Source organism: Balaenoptera borealis (assembly GCF_965194805.1).
Source record: "Balaenoptera borealis genome assembly, chromosome: 17".
NCBI classification, from domain to species: Eukaryota; Metazoa; Chordata; class Mammalia; order Artiodactyla; family Balaenopteridae; genus Balaenoptera; species Balaenoptera borealis.
This window is the reverse complement of record NC_138876.1, coordinates 67,998,304-68,009,935: the sequence shown is the minus strand read 5'-3', so window position 1 is coordinate 68,009,935 and position 11,632 is coordinate 67,998,304.

Here is an 11,632-nt window from a genome sequence, read left to right as displayed (position 1 = left end):
AGGAGCACAAGTCCTTGGCAGGGAGGATGTGAGGGAACTGAGGCCTTTTCTAAGAAAGGAAACAGGTGTCTGCTTCTGCGCTTTGGCACAATCCAAACCTCTCATGGTCTGTGTGGTTGCATTGCTTTTTCTCCACTTCTCATTGCAAATGCTCCCCTAGCTAGTGTGTAGGGTGGTTCTAAGAGGTGAATGGAGGAAGTTAACAAAAGATGTCGGGAAGCATCATCTATCTCTCCTCGCCCCTCTGCACCCTCCAAACGCCTATTAACAAGACACATGTCACCGCACAAGCAACTGGGCCTCACTTTAGAAGGAATTAGTTTGTTCCCCTTCAGACTGGACAATTTTTTTCTAGCTCTTTTTTTCTCTGTTCTTCCTTTCCTTTCTGTTTCTTTTTTTTAAAAATAATCTTTTTTTCTATATCCTAGAAAATAACCAATATAACCTATGTGATTGTACCACAGGTATCGAAGTTCTGACTTCAAAAGGAATTGTTGAATCAAGTCCTGCACATGAATGAAGGAGTTAGTGTGCAAGCTTCTGCTTACAGCACATACGCCAAAATCAGGCTACAAAATGCATTTATCAGAAAACCAAACAGAGGAAACAGGAAGAAACAGGCAAAGTCCATCCCCTCTCATCAACCCCAATTCTCAGTTTTCATGAGGTCTTTGAAAAAGGGCAGGATTCTGGAGACTTGGCTCTCTACTTATTTGATCCTAGTTTTCTTGGTTCTCTTTTCCCCGTTTAGCTTCTCTCTCATGGCCGGTGCTCACTTATTACATGAACAACATTGTTACCAAACGGCATTACAGTGGCATCACCAAATATGCCTTTTCTGGAACAAGTTGTTTCAAGAGTCTAAAAAGTGACTTGTGTTGGACAATACCTGACAAGGCAACTTGTAAAATCCAGGCCTGTGATTCTGGACCCGGGTGACCCTACAGGAAATGTTGGTGGTGGAGACCCATATGGCTGGCAGCGGCTGGCACAAGAGGCTAGAACCTGGCCGAGTTACTTGTGCTTTAAGAAATGGGACGGGTCTCCAGTAGGCTCCTGGGATGTGTCGTCCCAAGGACACTGTGACCTGACGTACAAGACCTATGATTTTAGACAGCGCTATGGAACCTCTCCGAGACTCACGCTCCAGGGAGGGGCCCCTCCCCAGGTGGAAGAGAACTGGATATGCGCCATCCTCTGAATGCCAGAATATCTTAAAGATAGCATTTTCCCACAGCCCCTCCCCACCGGAGCCTGTTCTCTGACAATATCCTCTGAGAGACAGCAGGAGAGACTCAGACAAAAGAGAGGAATCCCAGCCTTCACGTTCTTCTCTGTACCCAGTGGGAGGGTTGTGGTCCAATTTATTGTCAATAACAACAAAAATAGTAGCAAAAAAAAAAAGTGACTTGTGATTCTCAAAGGGTTTCGTTAGTATCCATGCAATCTTCCTCAGGGAGGTTGAGATTTACTGTGTTTGAAGAGTTTGGGGTCTTTCTCAAAGGAATTATGGTTCCATTTGCTAGGTTGGCAGGGTGATTACAGAGGCAATGGGGTAACAATTAAAAATGAAACCCTCGATTCAAAACGCAATGGGGGCCACTCCCCACACCCCAGCCAAACAAGTTTCCCCCTTCTATGAGAAGGGAAGTGGGTTTGGCTAAGCAAAGATGGGAGTGTGGTGGGCGAATGCAGGGGAGAGAAGAGACAAGGGGATGAGGGAACATGGAAGGAAATTGCTATGCCCTTGGGGCTGCTGATTCTCTGCAGCTTGGAGCTTGTGTCCGCCGTGGTGGCTTGTGGTTCACCCGTCGACTGGGCTGTCCTCTCTCGGCCCTGTCACCCTCGCTCCCCCCAGGCCCCCTCATACCCCCATAGCTGGGCCCCCAGTCACTGGATGGTGTGGCCAAGAAAGAACACACACGGCCTTGCTGGATAATTTTCAGGAAATTCAAGAAGAGATGAGAAAACGGAATGCAAAAAACCAGTGCTTTAGTTTCAGTTTTTAATTCCCCTTCAAGAAATCTCATCGGTGGACGCTTCCTCCGATGGGTGGATGGCTTGGATTTTGCCTGAGCTAATTAGGGATTGACTATATTTGCCAAGTTCTCTGAGTGGGCATGATACCTGAGCACATGAGATCCAAATGAACTAAATTTTGCATTATTTTTTTCTATGTTCTTTCATTTTCAAAATTTTAAATCAAATTCATGGAGCCTGGAATACAATGGTATACCAGCAAGGAAAAATAAATGTACCTCAAAAGTGGAAAAAAGGAACCTGCCGTTTGATTTACATCATTTTATTAACGGGTTAGTCAACATTTACTCAGAACCTACTGGGTACAGAATGTAATAGGCGTGTGGGAAAATTACAAAAATATGGGAAGATATTTTTTTCTGCCTGCAAAAATCCAACTAATTTAGCCTAATGGAAGACACCAACTAAGACATATGAGAACAGCTAAGAATACAAATAATGGGAACTGGCCATGTCCACTAAGGACACGTTAGTTTCAACTGCCCATGAGTGCTGAAGGCTGGCTCAGACCCACTGGCAATGAAGTTGGGGATTTTGTGGCATTTCCCTGGCGAAATCTATCCAACAGCAGGCCTCACCTTTCTTAGTTACTCCACACAGGTAATTGCGGTGAACTTGAAGGGCTGGTTTCCTAACCATAATACTTGGTTTTGTTAAGCTAATGATATCATGGTGGCCATCTGGGGATTTATGCCACAGGCTTTGTGACCATATCAGCTCAGGACTCTTCAATCTCCCTTAGAGTCAGAAGAAGCAGACGTGACACTTGGCTCTGAAGACACGAATGGTACCACCCAAACCTTTTGGGCCTCCATCTGGCCAGCTCCTGTTTTGTGGACTTCACGTAAAATCAAGCGTCCACTCTGGATAAATGGGACTTTTGCGGAGAGTGTGCTCAACTTTCAAATCCTCCTTATCTGTGCTTCCTGCTGGCAGAAATCTGGAAACCTGCCAAGAACCCGGTCAAAGCCTCTATTTTGAATGAGAAAGTTTACAGGGTGGGTCCAAGCTCCCTTCTGACTTGTCAAGAGTGTTTCTGGGTCCTTTTGTGAACTGTCAAGTTTAACTGCCTGTGCTTTTGAGAAAAGTGCCTTTGAGGCCCACTTAGTGGCTCAGAACAAAGCCTCTCAGAGCACCTGTGGGGAAGGACTGATTTTGTTTAAAATCCATTGTGGATCAATATTTTGGAAAATAATAAACTACTAGGAAAATTCAATTTAAATACCCCCAAAGACTACAAAACACAAGCTTAACTTTTTTCTTTAGGTTCAACACACATAAAACTATTCTGTCAAATTGGCATAAAAGTTCTAAATGCTTACTCTGTTTCTGTACTTATTTCATTGCAGATTGGTTACAAACAATTTGCAGGATGGAATAGAAACTACCCCCTGGACTGAAGTTTGAGTGGCCCTGGCTTAAAAGGTGATGGGGGGAAAAAGGTGATGGGGCCGTGGATTATTTTCAAAGTAGGAGCCTTCCAACTAATTTTTAGACAGCCAGAGAGCAGACCCCTTAAGTTGATTCCATAGAGTTTTTGTTCTGACTTCAATCAGAACTTGAACATTTGAAATCAACAATGTTTTTCCCTAAAAGCCAGTTGCCATCTCTCCTGGCCTCCCAGCTGAGACGCAAGCTCTTCTGCCCACTTGCATAGAACTGTTTAGTACATTGTCTTCGTTCTTTTACTAACCTGCAAGGTCCAATTTAACAGTGCTCAATAAATGTGGGGAGGAAGAGTGAAATAATAAAATAATACCAGTTACGTGTGCTAGAAAATAAGCAGGCACCTTACCTATCGGATTTATCAGTGTTGCTCAGTGTCCCAAGATATTTCACGTTCCCTCGCATCTTCACAGGAGAAAGACTTGCTGAGAAAACCAGAGGGAAAACAATGGATGGATATACTCCTTCCCTGGAACCTGCAGGCCACACTTCCCCATGGAGATGGCAGGAACAGAAAGATAGGGAGATACCTTGGTGCCAGGGAAAATGGGTGGACCTGGAGGCCCAAGGCCTGGCACCAACGTCCTGGAGAGACGGCCCCGCCGGCCTCCCCGCCCAATGGCACGTTTGTCCTGGGTGGGCTGTTCTAACTAACGCTTCCCTCACTCTTGGCCTTAATGGTACTCATCCTGGGCTTCTCAGCTTACAGGTAGTTTTCTCAGAGAGGTCTTTCCTCCTCTCCCCTCCATCCTTCTCTCTCTCTCTCTTTCTCTCAAGCATTCGGCGGTCCCCCTTTATAGCACTTACGTGTCCTATTTTTGCACATGGTTACTTGTCTTCACACTTTCAGCTTGGTGAGGGCAGGAATCGTGCCTGTGAGGTCTGTCCCTGTGGATTCCGAGCCTTGGCATAATGTTTGGAACGAGGGCACTCACAGCTGTGCTAGCGACAGCCCGGCCACAGCACCCACGCGGCTTGTACAGGCTCACCTCGCTTTATTGCGCTTCGCAGATACTACGTTTTCATGACTTGAAGGTTTGCGGCAACCCTGTGTTGAGCAAGTCTTGTTGGGGCCATTTTCCCAACAGCCTTTGCTCGCTTCCTCTTTGTCACATTTTGTTAATTCTCGCGATATTTCAAGCTTTTCCTTATTATATTTGTTTAGGTGATCTAAGATCCGTGATCTTTGATGTGACTGCTACGACTCGCTGAAGGCTCAGGTGGATGGGTAGCATTTTCTAGCAATAAAGTATTTCCTAACTAAGATATGTACATTTTTTTTTTAGACATAATGCTATTGAGCACTTAGTAGGCTACAGTATAGTGGAAACATAACTTTTATATGCACTGGGAAACCGAAAAATTCATGTGACTCTTTTTATTGCGATATTCCCTTTACTGCGGTCATCTGGAACCCAACCCTGAAATCCCTCCGAGGTCTGCCTGTAATCGATTTTCTCCTCTCCCATTTTTGTCTGTAACCTTTTTATTCAATGAATTGGGTTTGATAGGGTGGAATCATAAAGCAACTTAATTTTATTTGTCTCACTGTCCCTTCAAACCCCCTCTGTGGACTCCTTCCCTTCCTGCCGGCGGGGATGCTCTCAGACAGGTCTTACAGCTTGTAAAGTCCGCCGTAGGTCATGAAAAGTCACTTGTAGTTGCGAGAACTGACTTATGTTAGTAGTTGGAGCCTTACCAGGGCCACGATGAAATCTTCGAATGTTTGCCCACCCCGGCCCCCGGGTCTCTGGGCTGCAGGCCTCGCCCTGGTCCCGGCAGCTGGGGGTCCCATCACTCCCATCAGTCCTGGTGGTTGGGGTCCTTAGTGGGGGTGGCAGCCCTGTCCCTGGAGCCCCGTGTGCGGAGCCGTCCCGGGAAGGCCCTCACCCCACTCCCAGCGAAGGGGGCTGGGGGCAGTGGCCCAGCACTCCGACCCTCCCCTGCATTTTCCCACTGTGGATCTTCCGCAGGCTGGGCTTGGGCGGTGGACAGCGTCTCCTCCCTCACGCTGGGAGGGGTCCAGCACCTGCCCTGCTGTGGGATCCCACCAGATCCTTCCAGGCCTTCGGTCCATCAGTGGAAATGAGGCAGAGGGAATCTTTGGTAATGTTACCGAGCCCAAGCCCGCCCTGCTCGCCACAGGACAGGCCAATAAATCAGGAGATGAATTGTTGGGGCAAGGAATAACGACTTTAATTGGAAAGCTAGCAGACCGAGAAGATGGCAGACCAGTGTCTAGAAAAACCGTCTTCCAAATTCGGGCTCCTTTCAAACAGAGGAAGGGAAAGGGGCGGGGCCCACTGCCATGCCAGCCAATGGCTGAGCAGGACTGCTAAGGGTCGCTCGCTGACTGTTGCTCCTTAACCAATCACTTGCTTGGGGGAGGGGCCCACTGTGATGCAGACCAATGACTGAGCGGGACCCCTAACAGCTGTGCCCCTGCCCCACCCCTATCACAGTAACCTCTGTTGTTCTCTTACCAGGACACCAAAGACTTCCTAGGAGACACATTGGAGGTACTCTTTCCAGTCTTTATTTTCTCTTTTGCAGCTTCTGACACCGCTGACCACTTCCCCCTTGAAGCCCTTTTGCTTGGTTTCCATGACTTCTAGCCTCTCTTCACCTCTTTCCCTTCCCTCTCAGGCTCCCTCAAAGATTTGTGTTTCCTTGGTTGCTCCTTACCCATCAGTGTCTCCAATCACGGGCGCAGTTTCTCTCCAGCCTTAGCTGATTCCTTCCGTCACTGATGGATTGATTCATTCACTCCCTTCCTTCATCATCGGGCCCTGAGCACCAAGCCCTGAAGCAAATTCTTCTGATTCAAAACGAAGCCTCAGGTCGTTCCTCGGGAAAGCCTCCTCTCAGATCCCAGACAGAGTCAGCTAGAGTTCAGCCTCGTACCTGAGGCACCTTGTACTTGAGGTGCCTGGTACTTATCCCCACTCTGGAACTTTCCCCATTGTTGTAATGATTGTCTGGGATGTCTGTCTCCTCCACTAGACTGTGAGCCTTTATAGGCAGGGACTGTGTATAGTAATTTTTGTACCCCTGTCATATCCAGAAAAAGTCTATCAGTGTTTATTGAATAAATTAAAATGTTGTGTCTGATTAATATTCTACAATTAGAAATAACTTTATCGGGCTTCCCTGGTGGCGCAGTGGTTAAGAATCTGCCTGCCAATGCAGGGGACATGGGTTCGAGCCCTGGTCCGGGAAGATCCCACATGCCGCGGAGCAACTAAGCCCGTGCGCCACAACTACTGAGCCTGCGCTCTAGAGCCTGCGAGCCACAACTACTAGTGAGCCCGCGTGCCACAACTACTGAAGCCCATGCACCTGGAGCCCATGCTCTGCAACAAGAGAAGCCACCGCAGTGAGGGGCCTATGCACCGCAACGAAGAGTAGCCCCTGCTCTCCGCAACTAGAGAAAGCCCGTGCGCAGCAATGAAGACCCACACAGCCAAAAAAAAAAAAAAAAAAAAAAGGTAAGATAAAAATTTATTAAGAAAAAAATGAAATAACTTTATCTTCACAAAACTCCCTGGAAGTAAGAACAGTGAACATCAGATCTAATGATCCTCTTGTAAGGACAGGCTTGGGTGGAGGAGGGGCGGGTGGAGAAACAGGTCAAACACACCTGTGTCCAAAGCCTGGCTTTGCCACTTATGTCTCTTCATACCTCTGAGATTCAGTTTCTGTAAAACAGGGCTAAGAATTGTCCCTACCTATTCATATGCTTCTTAGGAAGAGTAAAAATGAGTGGAGGAGCACTTAAAATAATAATTACAACTTAGTAAGCCTTTAACAAATGCCAGCAGTTTTTACTGAATTTTATGCAATCAAAGAATTCACCATTAAAAAAATCCTTATTTTATGTACACTAAGAAAAAATGCTGCCAGTTATTGCATGCCATTGATTGAAAGACCCGTTCTTATTTGAGAGGCTGAAGTATGGGGGTGGGAGAGTACATTTAGAATCAGTAAAGTACAGTATTATTGTGTCTTATGGAAAAAAAGATTCTGGAGGGTAAAGAATGGGCTGCGGGAGGGTATTTTGGGGACTGAGGTGGGAGAGGCTGGTCCTTTGCTCTACCAGGTCCTTTGTTTTACATATCCCCTCCCCATTTCTTTCATTTCAGATGCAAGATGCTAGACATTGGGACCCTGCTGCATGCAGGGAAAGATAAAGATGCCGTGGAACGAATGGAAACTATCGAGAGCAGACATTTGCAGAGCTCAAGGGGAGGCAAAGCAGGGTAGGAACCCATTAAAACTAAGCATCTCTGAAATGAGAATCACTCAATATAAAATATCCTACAAAACTGGTAACTTCAGTTTTTTTAGGCAATTGGAAATATCAAAAAGAAACTTTTAAAGCCAGACTTTCAGATCAGTGAGTGAAGTTCTGGACCTGCGTTCAGCTTGGTCCCTCCCATTGGCCATTCTGTTACATCAAATCATAGTAATACGTAGCGCTTCTATTTGGAATTTTGAATCCCAGTGTGTGAAATGGAAGAGGACTCTTTTAGTTGGAAGTATAGCTCCTGCATAAAGAGACAGCTGAAATAATCAATGCAAAAAAAAAAACACCAATAAATAAAATCACAGGCTGAAAGCGTTTCCTTTTGTAGAGAATTTGTGACATTAGTTAAAAAAAGAAAAAAAAAAGGTACAAATGTCAAGGGCAGCTTGGTTAATGAGTACAGCAAGTACAGCTGCTCTTCCCAGTGGAGACTAGAGCGCTGACGTGGATGGAACGTGAGCGGGAAATGAGGGTGGTGATTGCAGCAGCCCCTAACGGGTACTTACTCCACGTCAATGCATAATGGGGATGATTGGCACTGCCGGCTGAACAAGAGATGCTGGGCTGTAATTAGAATGTTGGCGCTCATCAAAATACAGTAAAACAAGGAGAGCTGTGATTACTTAAACCTGAGGCTACATTCTGCAAGATGGCTTTGCTATTCAAATTCTTTATTGTTTCAGTGTTCATTGAAAAAAAAAAAAACAAACCCCACAGCCCATGCAAAATTAGGATGCTGTATCATAGAAGAATAAATGAGATGAACCTGCTTTCTGTATAATGGCCAATATTTAGAGATGTGCTCCATAAATGTCAATGACAATCAGTGCAGAATATTTCTCTCTCTTCAGAAAGAGATTTCTTTTTGCTAAATGGCTATTTCCCCATCCCCCTGTCATTCTTCTGTACCATTGTTTCTGCACTGAGACAGAGTTGACCCACTATGCCATGATATCAACAGAGAAATAACTTCTAGGTTTGAACTGGGCTTTCTATTCACTGAGAATGACTGATGTTGTGTAGTTATGCAAGTTCTTTTTGAAGATAAAGTTGAACCAAGCCTTGAGGATTTTCTTTTGAACTTTTCCAAGCTTCCTATGTGTATTAGGATTTAGGTAAATCACCAGTCTTCTAATGTATTCCTGGTAGTCTTCTAGATCTTAATCCTACAGAATTGAATTCACTTTTTAAAAGCCACACTTAATCTTTCATTTTTCATTTATTAGCATAAATACAGTATAGACATTTCTCCCTTCTGCCCTGAGTTACAGATAACCTGTGTCTTACTCTTTTGTTTGTTTGTTGTGAAGGAAATCAGCAAGAAATAGAAAAGGACCACTCTGACTGGTCAGAAGGTCACTAATAACCTAAATTAGTTTGGTAAAGTTGCACTTTTGAAACACTAATCTCTCATTGTTCTCATAAGGAGTTTTATTATAGTTTCTCATATTTGAGGGAGGTAAAAGCTATTAGTCCAGAAGTCAATCAACCAATATACAACAGAGTAACAACCTCAGTCTTAAGATTTTGGTCTGTTTCATATATTATCCACACTTAGGTGTACATTCCCACCCCCTGCCTCGCCTGCCTCCACTGCCATATCCAGGCCTTCCAGTCTACTTGTAATTTCTAGGATATTTTATGAGATCTGTTCAAATTTCTTGATAAACTATCTTGTAATACACACTTTTCCTGTCCCAGGTAAATATGCTCATTTACCTGATGGCGTTTGATTCTTTCCATTAGAAGGTAAGGCAACTCTAAGCAGCTAATAGTTCTCTAGAAGTTGTACAAGCCATCTGAACGAAAGTATAGTTTCATAAACCATAGGTATCTAATTAAAAAAAAAATCATTCTTTAGGCACTTCCCTGGTGGTCCAGTGGGTAAGACTCCACGTTCCCAATGCAGGGGGCCTGGGTTCGATCCCTGGTCAGGGAACTAGATCCCGTATGCATGCCACAACCAAGAGTTCTCATGCAGCAATGAAACATGCCACAATGAAGAAGATCCCGCATGCCGCAACTAAGACCCAGCGCGGCCAAAATAAATTACTTAATTAAAAAAAAAAAGATGTTAAGGTTTGCTGTGCAAAGGGCCGGAATACCTTTAAAGAAAAAAATCATTCTTTAGAAACTATACACATGATTTGCTTTTATGATTATTGTGTCACGCAAGTGTGAATGATTCAGTACAGACTTGGAAGTTTGCTTTATGAAATTTCATGCTGGGGAAGCATGCCTGCAGTCTTCCGGTGATTCAATGGCTGTGATGGTGGCTTGAATAGCTCTTGCAGCATCTTTGGTCCCTCTGCTCCGCAACCATGGAGCACTGTCCTTGTACTGTGGGCATGAGTGCTCATCAACCTTGTACAACGGGGTCTTACAGGGAAAAGTAGCAACAACTAAAACTACTTAATACTTACTATGAGCCATTCAGCCCCTGTGCTGTTTGTCACAAACTTATGAGCTAACAACTAACATTTAATAAGCATCAGGCGCGGAGCTATGCACTATCTGTTATTAGAACTACCTTGTGGGGTAAGTGCTAACATTATCTCAGGAAACTGAGGCACAGACATTAATTAGATCACACAGAGCTGATTGGTAGAGGAGTCAAGATTTGAACTCTGGTCTGCTAGTCTTACTACTATGTACCTATTAATATTTGCAGAAATCAACAAGGTTATTTATCACCTGAAGTTTGGATCTTCAAAATAAGAAGAGATTTCTTTCTCTGGCCGATGTAAAGTCAAAGTTAGGTTACTAGTCGTTATGTGATGGAACCTAAGCCTCTTAAATTTCTTTTCTGATTTGCTTGTTTTCAGAACACAAAATGTTTGGTTTCAGCTTTAAGCAAATACAGTAATAATTTTTTCACTAAAAATAGTTAAGCTAGACAAAGTGGCTTAGCCTTTCCTTGAATGGTATTGGATAAAACTGGTTGACGTGTGACACACAGATACCTAGTGCAGCTTTTTGTAAAGCAAGTCATGCTTAAACTAGTCTGTAAATACTGGGCTCTGTGCTGTCTTCACAGGATCGAGCTGAGCCATAGCGGATGCTGCCTTCTGTAGATGGCTAACGGCTTTACACAGTGCTCAATAACCAGATGGACCTGTTATTGGAGTAGAGTTGATTTACAATGTCATGTTAGTTTCTGGTGTACAGCAAAGTGATTCAGTTATACATATATATATTTTTTTAATTTTAATTTTTAAAATTTTTTGGCCATGCTACCCGGCATGTGGGATCTTAGTTCCCAGACTAAGGGATCGAACCCACGCCCCCTTCAGTGGAAGCACAGACTCTTAACCACTGGACCGCCAGGGAAGTCCCTATATTTTTTCATATACTTTCCATTATGGTTTATTGCAGGATATTGAATATAGTTCCCTATGCTATACAGTAGACTTGCCTTTTGCCTCTCCTTTCATCCTAGTGTGTTGGCCTGTATACCCAGGGCTTCTAAAACACAGAGACTCAGTCCAACCCCCTTTACTCTCTTCAGGCCCTAGGTTACTAGTCTTTAATTCTTTCAACACTTGCTAATGTCTACTCTGCAACTCCCAAACCTGTCTTGTGTTGAAGTTTTAAAGCAGATGATGCTTCTTAACTGAATTACCTATCACACCTAGGGTGCTCTTTGGGAAAAATACATGTTTGAGCATTACCCTTGAATTTCCTCCAGGGTTACTTTTAAGGCCACTCTTTAAAAAATGCAAACAGGTGGTCAATATCAATCCATTCTTATAGGTGTCCACGTGTAGACAAGCAGCAGAACCAGTTTTCTGTGAAAACATTTGGCAACACCTTGGAGATATAGGGTGTCAATGGCTATTG